This window comes from Columba livia, chromosome 1 (assembly GCF_036013475.1).
Source record: "Columba livia isolate bColLiv1 breed racing homer chromosome 1, bColLiv1.pat.W.v2, whole genome shotgun sequence".
Lineage (NCBI taxonomy): Eukaryota > Metazoa > Chordata > Aves > Columbiformes > Columbidae > Columba > Columba livia.
In genome coordinates, this window is record NC_088602.1 from 110,162,417 (window position 1) to 110,183,530 (window position 21,114).

Consider the following 21,114-nt stretch of genomic DNA (forward strand, 5'->3'; position numbering starts at 1 on the left):
AGGCAAGGACGTGTGCCCTTCTGAAATGGGAGCTTCAGGGGAAGGGGATCCTGGCAACCTTTGAGTGATGCAGCTGTGGGCACCTACCTCATCCCCTGCATCTCCCCAGAGACACCAGGAAGACCTATAAGCTGTGATAAGGCACCTCCGCTTCAGTGTCCAAACTTGGAGCTGAATCCCACCCTGTTGACTGGCTGAGCAACAAAATCTTCATGCCGGGGAGGCATTTTAACTGCGTATCCTAAATCAGAGCTGAAAAAGTTGAGAGCATGAATATGGGCAGCTACTTTGTATGTGCTTATTTTCCAAGTGGCATTTTAGGGCAGTGTCTTCCTGCCATCCTGTAGATTTTGGCTCTGCATAGAGGTTCTCTGCAGGCCTATAGGGCATGATTACACAAAAGCAGTAGACTGGTTATTAAACAGCTTTAAATTCTTAAATTTGTCATTTCAAAGTCAAAGAGGAGACAGTAAATCACTTGATGCTAAGCAGGGTCTTCACTTTGATGAGTATGTCTGTAAAAAATACACAGCAAAGCAGGAAGGAAATGTAGCTCATATCAGCTTAGTACTGTGATATACTCTCTCATCTTTTAAACAAATAAAATATAAGGGTTATATTAGGACTAAACCAAAATAAAATATTAGGATTAAACAAAAATTAACAACACACAGCAACTGGGAACTTGGTAACCTCTCAAGAACTAGAACATTGTCATAGCTCTCATTATATAGTCTCTGAAGGATCCATGACAAGTTCATCCTTATCCCCGTCTTCAATAGAAGAAGCACTGTTACAGAGTCAAAAGCATTAAAGACCTCATAACAGCTTTCTGACAAGACTGTTTTAATTTCAGTTTTATGATGAGCAAGAGCTATATAAAGATGATGATAGCATTCCCCGATTCTTTTTTTTCCAAGTGGTTATTTTAAATAACAGCTTAATTAAAACAGTTGCAGACATCTTGAAAGATCCACACTGAAATCCCTCCCAGGCCAATTTCTCATTTGGATCCCCAAGACCGGCACTTTGCCAGAAGGATTGCAGAGTTTGCATGCTATTTGTTCATTCTAATTTTAACATTGGCAAAAGGAACAACACAGAGGCATATGGTTGTTAATAGCAGTGTGTCAAATCTACTTTTTAGTAAGATGAAAGATGATTTGAGTATACTTAGGTACCTTGAATGACAATGATCAGTACTCTCTTACTGAGGTACAGTATTTGTACAATGGAAGCACACATGGATATATTGAGAAGAGGAGACTGAGGGGTGACCTCATTAATGTTTACAGATATATGAAGGGTGAGTGCCATGAGGATGGAGCCAGGCTCTTCTCGGTGACAACCAATGATAGGACAAGGAGTAATGGGTACAAACTGGAACACAAAAAGTTCCACTTAAATTTGAGAAGAAACTTCTTCTCAGTGAGGGTGACAGAGCACTGGAACAGGTTGCCCAGGGGGGCTGTGGAGTCTCCTACTCTGTAGGCATTCAAGACGTGCCTGGATGCCTTCCTGTGTAACCTCATCCAGGTGTTCCTGCTCCCAGCAGGAGGATTGGACTAGATGATCTTTCGGGGTCCCTTCCAATCCCTAACATTCTGTGATTCTGTGATTCAAGAAGGAAGACTTCTCGCACTAGGAATAATATAAACTTAGGTCTTCAATTTTGCTTTGTTAATTTTAACCAAGACAAAAACTGCAGTTATCAAAACACTAGCACACACATGGTGGTGTCTTCAGCTCTGACATCCAGAGAATACTACAAAGCTTAATCCGCTGGGCCACTCAGCAAACCTGGATGTCAAGGGGAGGTGGGAAACAGAAGGATATTTTGGAGGCTCAGAGAAAATCCCTGAAGTTGTATTATGACTTTCCATACAGCAGAGTGCAGGTGATTGGTGTAGACATGCCAGATGGTGTTGCAGCCCAGTGGGAAGGAGGAAGAAAGCTAAATTCAGACATTGCTTGGCTGCCTCCTCTAGAGCTCTTTGCATTATTCCAGGCTGCTATTTAGCTCCTGGGAAAGCCTGATAATACTGCCTCATGTGACCCTTCCTGGAGTGGTGAGACCTCACTTGGAAGAGAGCAATTTAAACCTGCACAGCAAGGCTTACCACCCCAAAGGAGACAAAACATGAAAACCAGCCACTACAAAACCTTGGATATATAAAATTTATCAGAAGTAAGAAGTCAAAAATTTTCACAGGACAAATGGTTGTTTTCTGTTTGTCTGGCACACTGCTCACCCTTGTCTATAGGCATCCCATCTACACACTGTTCTGCAGAGGCTTGGTATAAATCTGAGAGCAACTGAACAGGACAAGGTTGATGTTCCTGTGCTGTTAACAACAAAGTGCCTGAGCTCAGCAGGCACTTCTGTTCTTCAGAAGAGATCACATCTTTGGTCTGCTGATAAAGAACTAGAGATGATCCAATTTTTTCTCCTCAACTTGCCTATGCAGCTGCTTCTCACCATTTTGTCCCCCCCTTTGCCTTGCAGCACAGCTGCTACCTCTGTGAGGTTCTGTGGTGTTTGAGCCTCTCCTCCTCATCCAGAGGTATTGGTTTCCACACACCCCTCCCAGGCTTATCACTCCCTGAGATCCAGCCAGGATGATGACTTTCTGTGGGAGGTGTATGGGGATGATGTCCCAGCACAGCCAGCCAAGAGCATCACAGGGCCACAACTCACATGAATCCATAACTGCTGTTACTTCTAAGGAAAGCCATCAGTAGGGTCAATAAGTATGTGCATTTCTGCTGCAACAAAAGCACACTGCCACAACCAGCTGGGCTTGCATTCAGAATGTAGATAAATACTCAGACTTCTAATCAGAAGCAGAGAGGGGCTGGGACACCATTTCACCACAATGAGGGTGAGAGAAGAAACACAATAGTGGGAATATCTAACTCTTGTGTAGGTTTCTGAACAGTAGTGTGGCACAGCAAGGACAGCTTAAGTCTGTATTTGTTTTCATGGCAACACAGTCCTCTTGGCATCCAAGATAACTATGCAGCAGACTCTGCTACTAAGTGTAGTATTTATATTCAGCCACATTGATTCAGTTCACTTGATTGCTTTTATATCAGATGAAGCCCTTAGAGCTCCAGGATGAAGAAGTATGTAGGTGCTCTTGTGAGAGCAGACAGAATGTCTCCTAAGAGAAGGCATTAGATTTGATAATAGTAGCAGAATTTTTTTTTTTTTTTTTGGTGAGGTAGTTTATAGCAATAATATAAGAAAAAAGGAAGACTTAGTACGAATAAGGGCAGATTTCCACTGCTGCAGTTTTTCTCTGTGATAGCACACTGCAGATTTTCTTATTCAGTATGCTGTTCAGTCCAGGGACTGATTTTATTGTCAGAATTTGAACTATTGATTAGAGCTGGTGAAAAAGAGTTCCTTGGTATCAGAAAAGCTTTGGAGAACATCATAATATGAATTCCAGTCATGTGCATGCCCTTTCATGGGCTGCTATAGACTTAATGATATAATAGCAGTATCTCCTAAATGTGCATTAGCATTGATCACCTATTAAATTGGTACATATCACACCTTTAATTGAGAAAAAAAGACAACATTTTCCACTTCTTTTCCTCTCCTGTGGTAATCAGGAATACTGCCATTCAGCATTCACAGATCAAACAGAAATGTGGAAGATGCCAAAGAGCAAGGACTAGTATTTTTCTTCAGATTTATTTCAAGGACATAATCAATGGCACATGTAACTATCCTTCTCTGAAATACCTCCCTCTCCTTCCCTTCATTTCCCAGACAGAGACACTCAGACGATTTCTGCAGACAGTATTAACTTAAATTCACATCCATGATTCTTCAGTGATAGGCATCTTACTACTGCGTCCCCTGATGCTTCTAGCTCTGGTGCTGAAAAGGGCATAGCCAGCCAGGATCCCAGTGTCTCCCAGTGCAGATATCACTAATTGTTAAATTCTCTATCCACATCTGTAAGGCTGAATTATTTCTATCATGTGAACAGAAATACATATTCTCATGCTAGGCTATGCTTTAAAGCACATAGTAAAAAGAGGTTAACACCATTCTGTCTCATTCTTATTAAGGTGCAGATCTGCTATCCTCTTTCTTGTTTAGCAGTGCTCTTTATGTGAAAAACATGCTGGAAGTCATCTGAAAACACTTCAACAAGCTACAGACAAGTCATTTACATCTGGGTTAGTCACTGTCAGGCTTTTAGAGGTGATCCATCTAACAGATGTGGCATCTGCTTCAGGATGTGGGGAACCAGGGTCTTGAAGTTGTAACCACATTAGCAGTAGGTATCCACATTGCAAATATCAGCAGTTGTGAGGCAAATCTCACCGTCACGTCTTCATTTGGTTATGGATAAACAGAAAGCTTGTAATAGGAAGGCACTTGTGCTCTAAGAGGCTTCATGGAGGAAACACATGGAGAAAACTGTTCCACAGAGACATTGGAGATCTTAATTATGTGAGTGGGGTACAGATGGCTAAACAAGTTACTCATGTTTGGCATTAGATTTTTATGTTCTTATTTAGCCTCAGAAATAAATCAAACTGCAATCTGTCCCACTGAAACACAAGGCGCTTCTGCAGGAGAGATATCTTTTAGGTAAAAAAAGGTTGATATCATTAAAAAAATCCTTACGCTTACTATCTATAGTTACACTTGTGAGGAACTGGAGGTAGCTGGAACATGTGCATGTCTTCTATGCACACCACCTGAAACAGGGAGGATTTGAAACCTCTTCAGTTGGGCTCTCAGAAGAAAGGCAGACTCTGCCTGGATTATGCTTCTCCTAGAATCACTGAGATGCACCAAGTCTGGGATTTATTAATAGCAGTAATGTAGCTCACCACTACTGCAATTAACTTAACAGTGAAAGATAGGCTTTGTTAGTGTTTCAAGACACAGTACGGGCTTCTGTGGATAATCAAAGAAAGCAGAGGTCATATTTCAAAAGCATAGGATTTACAGTTTTAATGATTGTTCCCTTCATTGATCCATATCATGAAAGGCCTAATGCATCAATCCTTAAATTGCTTAAGGAAGGAAGAAGACGTTTTTGCTATAACTCAGCAGCTGGCAACTTGGTCTTTACATGTGAAAAACTTTACATATTCAACACTCCTGATGAGCACCTTAGAATAGAATTAAAAGTAATGCCCTTTTTTTGGCAATCACAATTCTAAATTTATGGTTTTCACTGCAGAAGATGAATCTAACCAGAGAAATAGGATGAGAATTAATGGATTGGTCTTGCATTTCTCATTTGAATTCCTTCACTCATTCTGAGATCACTCACTCACCTTCTTGACATTTCTCTCAGTTCAGCTTGGAAAATATCGTAACTTCTTTTGCCAAGTAGACTTTAAGACCATTTCAGCCATACTTTGATAGATTTTTGCTTTTCTTTTGGACTCCTTTATTTTGGCTGGTGTTCCTTAAGTGAAGCTCATACAATTAATCTGATACACTGTGAAGTCAGAATGTCTCATTATCTTGTTGTATTTATAGGTCACTTATCCTAATAGACCATGCTGCGTTTGCAAGGATGTCTAGGTTTTCTTCAGAAATACATCCATTTTTGTTATTGAATGGTACTATTCCACTACCAATTTAAATACAATTTAAAAAAAGAGATATAGATTAAATGAATCTCCAGTCAGAGTACATTGCCAAATGAGATGCTTTCCAGCACATGGCATGTCAGATAGGAGCAGCTGAGAACAGGAATGGAGGAAGCCAGAAACCTCCAGAGAGGCAAAAGCAGTAGGTGGCTCTAAGAGAATGATTGGTTTTTTTTTCTGTCAGACATGAACTCATGAGGTTTCACTCCGCAACCAAACAAAACAGACCGTGCTGTGGCTGTGCCAGACAGATGCAACAAGCTCGTTATTTTGTGTGCAAACACACTAAGCCAGATCCTCCAGGAAAACTCACTAATAGACTGCATAAAAAGATAATAGGTTAAAGAATAGGCTGATAAATTAAAGTGAGTTATCTTAAAAATATTCAGTATCAGAGCTGCTACATTGGTTCCCACAACAGTACAATTTCCAAAAAAAATAGCCTTGTTAACTGTTCTGTGTCCTTTCTGACCTTAGTTAATAGGCTGAAGCTCAGTGGGGAGTTCTTCCCACGAGGAAGAAAGGCTGACAGTGAATTTAGGCATTGCTGATGTGATCAAAGATGTTTAGCTGAAAAAAAAAAAAAAAATAGTACTGGGACCTGTTTTCTGTAGTCACAGCAGCAATCAGAGGACAAGGTCTCTGCTCCCAGCCTCCCACAGAAATTAGCCCTTAGCTCTTTCTCAACCCCCCCTGTTAACCCTTTGGTTAATGCATCCTGTGTTTTTTGCTTCCATTTTCCTCAGCGACAGGTGCCCTTCCCTCTTTCTGTCACAGAGAGGAGGCAATCACAGTTTCAGCAATCAGTTCTAACATGCCTGCATTTGTCCTGTCCTTCTCCACAACCGAATGATTCATCTTCTCCTCAGCCTTTGCAGTGTGCAAGCCAGTGCTTGTGACAGTTTTCCTATCTTTTCTGCTACCTGGTTTCAGAGTGTTTGAATGTCCCCTTTTCACTTACCTTGAATGAAAGGCAGCTCTTACACTAAGCAACTTCAACAATATTTAGCTCAGCTCAGAAGACAGAATTAAATTTTAATACATGAAAGTTCTCCTCTGAGATGAAATGAGCTATTTTAAGGTAATTTTAAAATCTGCTTATTTAACCAGGGAATAAGTCTGAATTTTGCTGCTGGTCATTCTCTGCTGTCAGATTCTGAACCCACTGCATAAGCCTCCTGTGAAACCAGCTCTGAAACCCAGAAAACATTGAAGTGGATGGTTAAACTGGGCATCAAGAGGATAAGTATTATTATAGTTATTGCTATAGTATTGTTAAATTCTAAGTATTATTGTAGTAGTATTATATTGGACAGGTCTTTACTGAGGAGTTTTATGAAAAATTGTGTCTGGATCAGAACCTTCCCCTGCAGTAACACAGAGGGATATCTATGGTGTGTAGTAAAATTACTAATGATTTTATGAAACATGCATCAGCTATATATTTTGTATTATACTATGTTGTTATTTCTGCTTTAATCACACCAAGAGAAATGGCTAATTTAAATGTGCAGTAACAAAAGAACCTGTTTTATTTTCATCTCCAAAAGAAGCATGGCACTAGAGCCTATATTCTACATGGTGTGCAGGGTTCATTTTATCATTAAAAAAAACCAACATGCCTTTGTTGGATTCCTAAAATAATTTTTCCATGGATGAAATTGTCAGCACTGAAATTAGCTTTTAATAAATGGAAAGGTTGAGTCTTCTATTCATGAGAAGTAGTTTCAAAACTAATTGTGCTTAAAGCCTTGCAAAAAGCTAATCTGTTGTTTTGCTTTTCAGTATCAAAAATACTGCTGCTAATGATATTCATATCATTATGAAAGAACATCTTGTTAGGCAGAAAGACAGTAGGCCTCCAGCAATTGAATACAGGTACGTTTATATCTAATAAATACAGATTCATTCATGTTCCTGAAAGAACTCTATTTTTTTTAACCACCAAATCTTGCTGAACATCCTTTGTTATTGGGCTTTACGTGCACAGCTCTACAAACATGTTTTTTTAAGGTGAACCAAAACACTGTAGCTAGTTTGGTAACTAGCCCGTGGGAGCTGGTCTGTTATCTTCCATTGCTGTGAAGATAAGTTAATTGCTCAGTGAAAAGAGGGAGGCTATTTTGGACTTCACTCTGTTCACAGCCAGTGACAGCAGGGTACCAGGTGCTCTAAGATAAATCCATCGCTTCCTTCACACTGTTTGGTTTGGGTTGCTGTGCTGTAAAGCTAGATGTGACAGCTGGAAAAAGAACTGCTCGGGGGTTTTTTGTTTGTTTACTTGTTTGTTTGTTTTTTCTTTTGTACAGCAAGAAGGACAATGCTTGATCATTAGCTTGATCATTAGCTTGATCTTATCCAAATATCATGTTCTCCCTGTAAGCCAAGTATCTACCTATACATAAAGGCATCCTTCAAAGCTTCTCCATCAGCAAAACATGAATCTTTGTATACCTGCAAAGGTTGAAAAGATAATCTGCTTTCTCGTTGCTAGCTTCCTTTTTTTTTTAATTAACAATTAAACTGACAGCAGCTGCTCTCGAATTTTGAAAGTTATTGCTAATATACCTGTTGCAATGTGCTCCCTGGCAGTGACGGCTGATGAAGCCACCATTCCCATGGCTGACCTGCCAAGGCCAGTCTCTCTCTCTCTCTCTGCAGCTCTGTCTGCACTGTAAGAAAACTTTGATGCTTGCAGCCTCTATAAGAGCAAGATAGATTGGCAAGCAGCCCCCATGACATTGAAGCATTGTAGCTCAAGTCACAAATTCCCACCAGTACAGCTTTCAGATACTTCAGCCACAGGTGTTAGGATGGGAGCTGTGTACATCAATTTTGCAATGACACTTGGCTTCTAGTTAAGAAGGAACAGTGTTCTTTGTCTTCTCTGCTGCCTTTACTCCTGAATCCCTTGCCACGATGTTAATAGAAACAGGAATTTTATTTCTAGATTTCAATAGCGCAGAGGTCCTTTGATGTGGGGTCAGAAGTCTGACATGTGTTTTAGACATGTGTTGGTTTTTGGTCAGGGGGAGGTTCATTTTCCACTACTGCAAATCACCTCAGAGAGACCTCTCCCCTTTTGGTCTTGGTGAGTTGGCTGACTCAAAACCAGCTTCTATCACTTAACATATTTAACTGTACCAGAAACAAACAAGGAGCTTTCATGTTAAAATAAATGTCTTCACCACATAACAGTTCTATTCACAGATGTCCTAAAGATGGAAGACTCACACTAACTCTAGTGGCTGTCACTTCTTTCAGAGTTATTCTGTCTGAGTTGCGTACAGCTTTGTTGCTTTCATGTCACATTAGCCACACGAATTACACACTGACTCTGTCTATAACTGCTGCAACCATCACAACATATAGCCATTGCCTCTGCAACCTTGTAATCAAGTTGATCCCCAGTTTTACTGAGCAGACTTGATTTTTCAACAGCTACAGATTAAATTAACTGGTTCTTGAATATATATTGGCACCTTATTTCTCCACAATGAAGTATGATAGGCTGAATTCAGTCATATATGATCAGACAAAAGAACAGAGCAAATATACAGAATAAAGTCCATATGATTTACTCAGATTTTAATTTGATCAAGAAACTCTAAAAATCTTATTTGAAGACTTATTTTCCAAAGGACTTACCACATTCATGGAAAACTGTCCTAAAGTTCATAAAGAGGAACCATGCATGATCAAACGTCAAGATGATAGAAGCAACCACAGGAGTATCCCAAAGGTGTGTTGTGTTTCTTGCTAATCTGCAAGAGAGAGAAAACAATTTATTAATGGAATTAACTTCAAAGAAGAGTACAGTACCAGCCATATTAAGAATAATATAAAGGAAACCAGACATGTAACACTGGGCAGAAAACAACAAAATTAGATTAGACTTGACTAAGTGTAAGTTTGTATATGTGGAGAATAAAAATTCAACCCCCCCAATATGCTGTGAAGACCCTGTGGCATAATTTACATTTCTCTTTTAAAGACCTAACTGCCCAGAAGCATTAGAAAAAATAATGACATCAAGTTTCTGTCCACTCTCAATCCAGCGATTTAGTTTATGATCAGTGCTAGTACCTAGCCAAGAGCAAGGAGTGGGGCAGCTCTGATTCCCCTCTTCTCTCCACTGTCAAGCACTGTTAGCTCAGTGCTGCTCACTTTTGGCTCGGTGTGATGATCCAGAGAGGCATACAGCTGGTGTTAATTCTTTACACGAGAAAGGGATGAGCCAGGAGCCAGTTTTAGATGAACAGTGTTTCATTTCACCTAATACAAGCTGTGTAAATTCTGAACTTCTCAGCTCTCCATAACAGACCTTTGCAAAAATTGATCCAACCTATATGCATTAGTGTCCCACTCCTAATGTTAAGGTGAAATTAATCACCTTTTAGAGGTACCTGTAGTTATTTATGGATTACTGCATTTTCTTGACTGACTACTTGGTGCCTTAAGTGCATGCTATGTGCCTAATTTTATTGAAATCAAAATGTTTGAGGTAGCTAAAGATTTGTATTTCACTTAACTGAACAGGGCTCTGGTTTGTTCACAAAGCAGTAAAACTAAATTCCTCTCTTTGGCAGTGCTAGGTTAACAGTTAGACTTGATGATCTTAAAGTCTTTTCCGATGTAAACAATTCTATAATTCTATGATTTATTTGAGACTCGTGGCAAATCTGCACTTCAACATCTTGAGCAAAATAGCTCTGAATTCCTTCATCCTGTGCCATGCATTTTTTGAAAATCTCATCTGGCACTTTTATATTCAGAGCTCTGTTAGATTTTAAATATGACATACACTACATTAAAAAGACAACTGAGAATTATGGTCCCAACACTGCAAAATTTTTATATGCGTATAATATTAGTAATTTTATCTGTGTCATTGCTTAAATACTAACAAGATCTAAGCCTATATTTCAATCAAGAATACACAGCAATAATTTTTCAGAATTTGACACAGAAAATGAACACTGAAAATGTTCAGATGCATGTTTATATGCAGAAGGGATAGAAATTTATAAAGGAAAATCTAGCTAATAGTAAGACAATAGTCACTTGAGGACCCCTAGAGATACTGTGAAGAAAAGTGAGCACAGCCATAGAGAACATGTCGTGCCATGTCACTGTCTACTAAGGCGTGTGCATTGATCTATGAGAGAAGTAAATCTCGTCACCATACTCTGCACAGTGAAACCTTGTTAAGCCTAACCTCAGTAGTACAGATAGTAGGTATATGGTGCATAGTAGGTGTATGATGAATAGCAAGCTGATTAGCCAGGCACATGGTTTACATTCAGAAGTCCCACTACAGCAGAGCTAAGAATGACTTTGCTTAGCTTGTTCTTTACTGTAAACTATTAATTTGAGACTCATGACAGGCAAGTTCTGGTAAGAGTTATCTACTGCCCTCAATTATTAATTTTCATTCTGTAAAGATGGGAAGGAGAGTGAAGAAACTTTCATTAAAAGCACAAGGGCAGTATCATCAAGTTTCTCCAGGGCCTGTTGAGAACTTCAGGTTATGTTTGCTTAGTGTTCATATCCTTAATATGTAAAGCAATGATGTCTCAAAACTTTGCTAAGTAACAGTTTCTCAGTGTCATTCATATTCTAGTAAGTGGGATCAGACTTAAACATGTAAACAATATTTTAAGCACAGTTGCTCCTGGGGCTTGATCCCATAAAGCTCAAACACAGAATATTGGCCATGCAAGAGTAAAACTAAAAAAAGATAATAAGCAGGAGAAGAAGTTACAGGGAACTCAAAACCACACTAATAAATGCATTGTTTCCTGCCCCACTAAGGACCAGAAACAAGATATAAACGAAGAGTACACAGCTTATTTGCCTCATTAGAGTGAATGAGCAGGTGTAGGTACTTAATAGTAAAGACTGACTTCAGCCAGAAAGTCTGTTTTCCTTAGGTTCCCTCAATAATCACCAGGTAAATGTACCCGAGGACTAGAGAGTACATCTAACTGTAGTACATCTAACTGTACTCTCAATACCCCTTAGCTCAGGAGTCATGCTCTCCATATAGGCCACAGGGAGAACTTGGGGAATTATTTCTGCATATAACTACCAAAATTTTAAGCATCGTCATCACCTAAGGCAGTACTCCCATTTCATTTCAAGAAATGAACAAGAAGGCAGGGCAGGGTCTTGAAACTCATTACTTTTCACACTTATTGAGAAAGTTTTGAATTTGTTTTCCATAGTCTGCATGATGTATTCTAATGAATTTTGCTGGTGGAAATAAGAGGTTTAAATTCTTCGTTCAATCTTGACAGCTACAACGCTGCTGCTCAACATGGGGATTACAAAGCAGAGTGGAGCAGTAGAGAAGAAAAATAGTCATTTGTCTTGCAGGGCAAATATTTGGGATGCATGGAAAATGAATCTGCAAACATCAGTTTGTTGTGTTTTCTCAAAGGTCAGTCCATCTGCATGTGTCCACTTGGCACATGTGAGCCAGAAGCAAAAGTGAGCAAGCTCTGTGCATTCTCCAAGAGAATTGCTGTGCAAAGATACTTTTTTAGAACTGGGCCTCTGACAATGTCTTATGCTTCTCATTAAGCCTCACAGAACTGGGCTTAGCACCATACTAATCAAAATAGTACAGCTTTTGGTCAGGTTTAAACCCAGGCAAAGGGTTTAAACAGGTTACATACCTGCTGAGCATGTACCATGTAAATATATCCTGAGTGCACACCTACCTCTGGGACAAACAATCTGGTGCTTTTCAGTCCTGGCCTGCGTTGTAGATCTTTATCAAAGGAGTGTGCTTCATTATGGTTTGGTAGTTTCAAAGCCATAGTTTCAAGAAGTTTCAGTGAACGGGCATGTGGGTCAGATCCACATGCAACTCTCACTTCAGTCTTGACTACATATTAGGAAGTGCCCTACACCAGAAATCAAAGGGGGCCTTCCTATGCTGCCTCCTGCCTGACATATCTGGAAGGAAGATGAAAATAAGGTTCTGCATGTTCCCAGACACTTCTATAGGAATTTAGCAGCAGGTTTCCTATCAAAGACAAGGACACGAAGGAAGTTCCTTGTACTTCTTATTCCCTCATATGACCACGTAGTCATAAGCATGATCGCTTGTCCGTAGTAACTACAGTGACACTTGGGAAATGAGTTTGACCTTGATATTTTTCAGTGATATAGGAAATCACCTGTTCTTATTTGGTTTGCCTATGTATCTAAGTGTTTGTCTTGTCTTTGATGCTGAGTGAGAAGTTGTTTTGAACAACAGAATGTCAGAGATGATGTGCAGGCAACCCACAGAGGGCCAAGTCAGACACAACATCCTGTAACATTGTTTCTGGGCTGTGGGTTGGACCCAGGGCCGATGGCTGGGCTGGTGACAAGATGCTAGGAACCCACATGCACTCAAATTTTGAAGAAAATATGTTGTAGTCTTCCATTTGACCCTTCAAGGCTGTGCTGTAGCTTGGTCTAAGTTCATCACAAAGTCAGTCTTGGGCAACTCATAAAACAAACAAGCAAACAAAAGCCATAAATATTGGTATGTTATAAGGATCCAAATCTAATAATACTGGGAAGCTGGCCCTTGACAAGAACCACAGTGGTCCAGAGAGTGGGAGGTGTTTCTGAATGTATGTCTGTCACATGAACCACATTTAACAGCTAAATTCTTGCAAATATGTCAGACAATGTCTAGACCTAGAGAAACAAAACACTTTTGAGGCTCAATAGAATCACTCCTTTTCAGAGAATCATGTTTAATCACACTTAGGTGTGATTAATAATCAGCATGGAAATAAGTAGGCCACCAATAGCATCCAGGACATCCTGTATTAAAACCAACCTACATATTCCAGCAAGCATCACAGAATCACAAAATGTTAGAGATTGGAAGGGACCTCAAAAGACCACTTAGTCCAATCCCCCTGCCAGAGCAGGAACGCCTAGATGAGGTTACACAGGAAGGCGTCCAGGCGGGATTTGAATGTCTCCAGAGAAGGAGACTCCACAACACCCCTGGGCAGCCTGTTCCAGTGCTCTGTCACCCTCACTGAGAAGAAGTTTCTTCTCAAATTTAAGTGGAACCTCTTGTGTTCCAGTTTGTATCCATTACTCCTTGTCCTACCGTTGGCTGTCACTGAGAAGAGCCTGGCTCCATCCTCATGGCACTCACCCTTTACATATTTATAAACATTAATAAGGTCACCCCTCAGTCTCCTCCAAGCTAAAGAGACCCAGCTCCCTCAGCCTTTCCTCATAAGTGAGATGCTCCACTCCCTTAATCATCTTTGTTGCCCTACGCTGGACCCTCTCCAGCAGTTCCCTGTCCTTCTTGAACTGAGGGGCCCAGAACTGAACACAAGATTCCAGGTGTGGTCTCGTCAGAGCAAAGGAAGGAGAACATCCCTTGACCTACTAACCACCCCTCTTCTAATACACCCCAGGATGCCATTGGCCTTCTTGGCCACAAGGGCACAGTGCTGGCTCATGGTCATCCTTCTGTCCCTTTCCCAGGTCCCTTTCCCCTACGCTGCTCTCTAATAGGTCATTCCCCAACTTATACTGGAACCTGGGGTTGTTCCTTCCCAGATGTAAGACTCTACACTTTCTCTTGTTATATTTAATAAAATTTTTCCCCGCCCAACTCTCCAGCCTGTCCAGGTCCCGCTGGATGGCAGCACAGCCTTCTGGCGTGTCAGCCACACCTCCCAGCTTAGTGTCATCAGCAAACTTGCTGATAGCACACTCCATTCCCTCGTCCAAATTGTTAATGAGAATATTGAATAATACCGGGCCCAGTACTGACCCCTGAGGCACTCCACTAGATACTGGCCTTGACTAGACTCTGCACCATTGACCACGACTCTCTGGCTTCTTCCCTTCAGCCAGCTCGCAGTCCAGTTGCCGGGCGCGGTGGCGTGCGCCTGCTGTCCCAGCTGCGTCCGGAGGCAGAGTCTGTCAGATTGCTTGAGCCCAGGGTTCGAGACCAGGAGCGCGGCACTGAGGCTGCCGGTGTTGTGTTCGGTGTGAAACCCCGGAGGGGTGGGGCCAGGGGCACTGGTGTGTAATTGAGCATGTCACTAAGAAAATTCAACAGATGAGTGAACAAAGTTCAGGCCTTGGCACAGAGGTCTGCAAAATGTTCTTGGTTATTCTGCTATTCTGAACACATGTTTCACAGTGTCTGTATTACTTCTTGTGGTACTGTGCCCCCTACATCCTCAACCATGACCAGAGTCCCCATTGTGCTGGTTGCTGGAGTATCACAGGACAAGAAACCAGCCTCTGCTGCAGAAAACTCATAGTGCCAGCAGTGTGCAAGGGAGGATCAACAGGCTGCACAAGTAAATGAGACAACACTCATCCACAAAATGGCCAGCAGAATCCACGTGGCAGCAGCTTCACTGTAGCCAGAAGATTCCTAGGCTTCCACAGAGACCTGGAGAAGAAAAGAGCATTCATAGGGCATATGTTTCAAGTTTGAAGATTGAACTTGACAGGTTATTATCTTCCGTTTTGTCTCTGTTTTCAGCTCTCTGTAAAATGGATATAAGGTTAGAGCCCCTTTTCGAAGACTGTGGAAGAGTCTGACTTGTTAGTGTTTGGTTGATCAGTGAACAGAAAATTACAGAAGTTCAGAACCAGTTATGCACCTCATTTTTCAGAAGACGGAGTCTATAAACAATTCATTTAGAGCTGGCTGTGCAAATACAAGGAACATAGGCAAGCAATATCAATTCACTCTCTATGTAGGTTTTCAGGGCGCTATAATTTCAGTAGCTACATCTGGACAGAAATATGAAAAATTGGTAAAGATAATATGTCACATCGAATTATTTGAGAAATTTGTGCTATACACCTTCAGTTTAGTGATCCTTTGCACAAGTGTTCTCCATAAGCTATTGCAAATACATGTGATTTTATCAGAAGTTCATATGGTCTCAGCTTCCTGAGGTGTACATGTGTAGGAAACATTTTATTTAACTGTAGATAAAGTCACTTACCTAAAACTGAGTATGACCAGGATATCACAAGGTAACTCAAACAGTATTAGGTCCTTGTGTTTATGCACCTGAATCAAGTCCTTGCTGTCTGAAGTACCATGTGCATATTTCATATATTCCTTCCCACTTAGCAGCAGTTTCATTTCTTATATTGGATTACCCATTCTCTCCCAATCTGTATACAGATTGAGGCAGGTTCCTCTGTTCACTGCATGAACTATTTACTTGTATTGCTCATGCAAGAGAAATTTTTTTTTTGATACTTCATGTTGATTCCATAAATAGTTTCTAATTTTTCTTTATGAATTTTTCTGTAAGTTATTTATTTTAATCAATATTAATAGAAAGCAGTCTGTGTAATACTACATAGGAAGCATGTCTGGGTGTCCCATATCTTCAAATTTGGCATTAAAGGTGGCAAGTACTTCATATTATTGGCCAGGTCTGGTTCAGAATTGTGCATAAACAAGATGGACAGAAAACCAAATGTAATCACTCATAATGAGTGATGAGCACAAATATTTAAGTTATTTCCAACAGCTGGCATTTTTTTCTTTATAAATCTTTTTACATTATGACAAACATGACAGCACATTTTCACTTTACATCATTGTAAAGGGATAGAGGCAGCTGTGGTGCAGAGAGGTGAACAGTGTAATAACCAGTCCACAAAAATTCCAGCCTGCCAAATTCTGATGACAAACCTTAGAGTGCAGAAATGTGCTTCACACCAGTATGCAGGAGAGACATTGTTTCTCTGCAGGTTATCTAAGCACTTCTGCAGCTCTGCTCTGGAAATCATGACAATGAAGTTTCTTTCCAGGTGACCAGTGCTTCTTAATTTTATCTGCGGAAAAAAGGTAGAAATAACGCTGTCTTCAAACAGACACTCCTGGATGAAGTCAAAGCACACGCAAAAGTTAAATACAGTAATAAAACTCACCATTTATTTTTCTGTAAAACGGGGTGGGTTTTTTGTTTTTTTTTTTTTTGGCGGTTTTTTGGTAAATGTCAGGTAAAATTTATTTGGCTTGTAAGATAACTGAGGCTGGAACCCAGGCCTGGACAATGCCTGACACATCAACGCTGCTCCACGAGACAACACCAAGTGCCAAGGTCATTTTATGGTGTGCAAACCCATTCTTAACTAGGCTGTCAACAGGTAAATGCAGAAGAAGATGTGGTAATGCTTCAGTGGTTTTTAACTTCTTCTTTTCCCCATGCAGCTGTAAAATGTCAAGCAGATTGTAAAAACCTATCCAGTAAACTCTCCTTTCACTAAGCTGCTCTTGTTTCCATAGCAGTTGAGTTTCCCTGCTGTGTGGCAGGAGGCTGCTTATACTCTCTGCTCCCTTACACTCGCCTTGAGAACAGTTATAAAGATGTTGACGTGAAGCACATGTAGAAGAGAATCAAGTTATACCATCTCTGGACGGGGTCTGGCTGTCATGCCAGCTACTGCTTACCCAGGCAATTAAATAAGGTGCTACTTCTTTCCTTATAATTAGGTGACATATTTGAAGCTTGAACAACATCCAGGCACAGTCTCTCCATCCCTTTCGGACAGAGATAATGACATCAGCTAAATCCTGACACAGCTCTGAATATTTACTGCCTCTTCAATAACTGCTGTGAAGTCCTGCACACACTGCAGGGTGCTGAGGGCTTGAGTTTGATGGAGTTTGTTCTAAAAAGCATTTTTTAAACATTTTACCTGTCACAGAATAATAACATGTGTCCTGATTAAAATGGATTGTAAAAGTGCCTCTGAAGCAGAAAAATAATTTTCATATTTAAGCACATTTGAAGATCCAATTGACTTAAATTTGTCCTAAATTTACAGGAAACAATCAATACAGAAAGATTATTGGGAAGATAGATCATCTCCGTCAAGAGTCATACATCTTGTTGGCATCAACTCCAGTTTTAAAAAATGACACTTACAGAACCAGGAGCCAATAATTTTCATTTCAAAGATCTCCCTCACTTCTAAAATTACTTAGTGCACTAACACTGGATTATTCAACAGCACCAAGGTGCATATTCAAAGCGTCTCAATTTGTTAGTATTTATTCTAAATTACAACACGTTTTTTGTAAGGTAGATAGGTGACATAACTGGAGGAAAACAATTCTAGAACTAATGACTATTTTAGTGTCCAGCTACCTCACCAATCAAAGGAGAATAGGGAATAATATTTTTCTTCCTCCTTGTCCTTCAGAATACTTAAAACTAGAATTTGTGTCAAGATAGACTTTTTCCTCCCTGCTGCATGAAAAGATCAGTCCGTTATTTTGCAGCTCTTGAGCAGTGGGCTGCTAGCAATGACGATTTATTAAAGAAATAGGAACGCTAAAGCTATTTCTGCAGTGAAGAAAAGGGAGAGAATCAGAAATACAAGTCCAGGTATAGGAATAAACATGATAATGACAAAGTCTGGGGTTTATGGTTTTAAAATATCCTTGATTTGTAATGTAATTTTCAACAGAATTATTTAGAGTGCACTGTTCTTGTTTTCAGGTAACTTTATTAGCTTGCTGTCAAAACCAGAATTTTGCCATTTTGCACAGGAAAGTGATTATAAATATAGCTCACAGTTTGCTTTTGTGATTATAAGTCAGGCGGATGACTGCACACAAGTAACCACAATTTACCTGCAAGAATTAAGAATTATTTGACTGCTAATGGAGTTTCTGAACCCTATTGTCTGCTGTTTAACAATTTTAAACAGATCATTTCAGAGCAAAAGGCATCTATATAAAGAGAATTACAGCAGACTACAAAACCCGCCCATCAAACTCCATATTCCACTATTTTTTGCAACAGATGAAGACTTAGCTGTTGATTTTAACTGCTCTACAAGGTTTCAAAGACTTCACTACTTACTACTTTTTGGCCACAAACCTGGAGTCAGCTTTGGGAGAGTTATTTTCCAGTCTCTACCCGCAGAAAAGTTGCAAAGAAGGTTGGATTCTAAATTGTATGACTTCTGCTCTGTTTTAAGAGCAGGGAGAGCAGCACTCAGAACACATATTTTACTAAGTTATTAAGGTTCTGCTTCACCATCCCAAAACCCCCTTCCACAGATGTCCTGACAAAGGCATTTCTGTAGCCATTATCACAGTATCACAGTATCACAGTATCACAGTATGTTTGGGATTGGAAGGGACCTCAAAAGATCATCTAGTCCAATCCCCCTGCTGGAGCAGGAACACCTAGGTGAGGTCGCACAGGAACATGTCCAGGCGAGTTTTGAATGTCTCCAGAGAAGGAGACTCCACAACCTCCCTGGGCAGCCTGTTCCAGTGCTCTGTCACCCTCACTGAGAAGAAGTTTCTTCTCAAATTTAAGTGGAACCTCTTGTGTTTCAGCTTGATCCCATTGCCCCTTGTCCTATCATTGTTTGCCACCGAGAAGAGCCTGACTCCATCCTCATGGCACTCACCCTTTATATATTTATAAACATTAATAAGGTCACCCCTCAGTCTCCTCTTCTCCAAACTAAAGAGACCCAGCTCCGTCAGCCTTTCTTCATAAGGGAGATGCTCCACTCCCTTAATCATCTGTGTTGCCCTACGCTGGACCCTCTCCAGCAGCACCCTGTCCTTCTTGAACTGAGGGGCCCAGAACTGGACACAATATTCCAGATGTGGTCTCACCAGGGCGGAGTAGAGGGGAAGGAGAACCTCTCTCGATCTACTAACCACCCCCCTTCTAATACACCCCAGGATGCCATTGGCCTTCCTGGCCACAAGGGCACAGTGCTGGCTCATGGTCATCCTGCTGTCCACCAGGACCCCCAGGTCCCTTTCCCCTACGCTGCTCTCTAATATGTAATTTCCCAACCTATACTGGAACCTGGGGATAGTAGATTTTATAGTAGATTTTAATAGAAAGACAGCGTGAAGTTTCTTTCCCCAAAACTCTTCCATTGCACACTAATTCAGACAGAATCAGTTGATAACAAAAGTCATTGGACCATAAAAAACAACACCTGAGTCAGGGTAGGAGGAGCAAACAAATATGAGGTCCTCCATTAAACATGGGAGTCACATCACTCAAGGTCTAGAGTGAGCAGACAGGCTTGCCCATGCCTCTGCCAAGTCTGGCTGACACAAACATTTGATATTGGCTCAACATGCACTGGGAAGAAGATTTCCACAACTGAAGATTTAAATTAATATTAGCAAACATGTATATCTTGGTTATGTAAGCAAATCAATTCCTTCATCTGCAAGGAACTACAAATAAAATGCTCAAGAACTTGTCATTTGACTTTTGGTTTTCTTAGGAAACATTCTCTATGTGTCATGTTGTAGCAACATTACTGCATGGTACATACACAACTTGCGTAAGAATGGAGTTCTTCCTCATGAGTTGCTCCTAAAATTAAACCTCAGAATATATTTTAAGCATTTGTTTCTTGAAAAAAATAGACAGTCCATTCTCTATATCTTTTGGAGCACAAAAATGTTTCTACAATAGAAAACACAAATGAAATTTTCAAAAAGGCATAGGAGATTTAGAATAATGAAATGAGAATTGATGGGAAAATCTCATGGCACATTTTTTTCCATTAGAAGATCTGATTTTGTTGGAACAAGGACATTTGAGGGAGACACATCAAGTTTTCTCAAAAGCTTAATACATACACTGGTTTTCTCATTTCATTTCCACAATGCCATTGTGTTGCAATCAGGTAAAAATATTTCTTCAACAGGGTCATTTCATCAGCTCCATTAAAGTGCTTAGTTTTACATACAGTATTTACTATTTTATTCTTGTATTTTCAGAAGTCCCATTAACTATGTCAATACTATGTTTAGCTGTTGTATTCTGAAGTGTTCCACAGTCTCCCAAACAACTGATAGCTCATGGCTCAAATTATAACATAAGGAGGGATCATATGCAAACATGCACTGTTCTCCAGCCAATCTGCATGCTATTTGCCACCCCTGATTTATTTTCTGTGTGGACAATCAAGGGACAACAAAGAAGTGCCCACTGATTTTCTAATTGGAATAATTATCCATAGTATCCTAATATGACCTATTTAACTTGTTAACTTATAAGATGATTTGGGCCATAGGGTCTGAAGAATTCAAAGCTAGTTTGGATTATAAGACGAAAGAAATGAAATTTCAGTTCTTAAAATTGCTGTGTGAACAGTCAAATGGATATTTGATTAATCGCATCATTTTGTCTAGAAAATTCAATGTTTCTAACATGGAAGACTTTGAAATACCACAAGAGCAGCATGGGGCCAAACTAAAAAGCTGTCCTGGAGCCGGAAACCTATTTGCTTACCTAGCTTTACAATAAATTTTACAGAAATGTAAGCACTCAAGCGCCGAATTAAGGACCTGAGCTTTGTCTAGATATTCATTTAGGTTTTGTTTTTTGTAATTATGTTAGTTTATATTTGGCAGCTGTTCTGTCTTTCTGTGAATAATATGAAAGGAACAAAAGTCTTTGA

General features: G+C 40.2%; 2 long non-coding RNA genes across 4 annotated transcripts in view; one reads left to right on the forward strand and one right to left on the reverse strand.

The window, feature by feature from the left end:
• The window catches only part of LOC135580137 (uncharacterized), a 41,048-nt gene that overhangs the window by 12,325 nt on the left and 7,609 nt on the right, over window positions 1-21,114 (forward strand). The window contains exons 2-3 of one of the 2 annotated variants that reach the window (XR_010474406.1): window positions 6,745-7,512; window positions 17,147-19,908. This is a non-coding gene — a long non-coding RNA (uncharacterized LOC135580137). Of the gene's footprint in view, window positions 1-6,744; window positions 7,513-17,146; window positions 19,909-21,114 lie in introns of those variants that run through there. The other variant, XR_010474405.1, reaches the window with a different exon arrangement.
• Window positions 1,642-21,114, reverse strand: part of LOC135580135 (uncharacterized) — a 42,023-nt gene continuing 22,550 nt past the window's right edge. For both annotated transcript variants that reach the window (XR_010474402.1, XR_010474403.1), the window contains exons 4-7: window positions 16,343-16,485; window positions 14,441-15,073; window positions 9,283-9,398; window positions 1,642-6,204 (exon numbers count right to left, since the gene is read on the reverse strand). This is a non-coding gene — a long non-coding RNA (uncharacterized LOC135580135). The remainder of the gene's footprint in view (window positions 6,205-9,282; window positions 9,399-14,440; window positions 15,074-16,342; window positions 16,486-21,114) is intronic.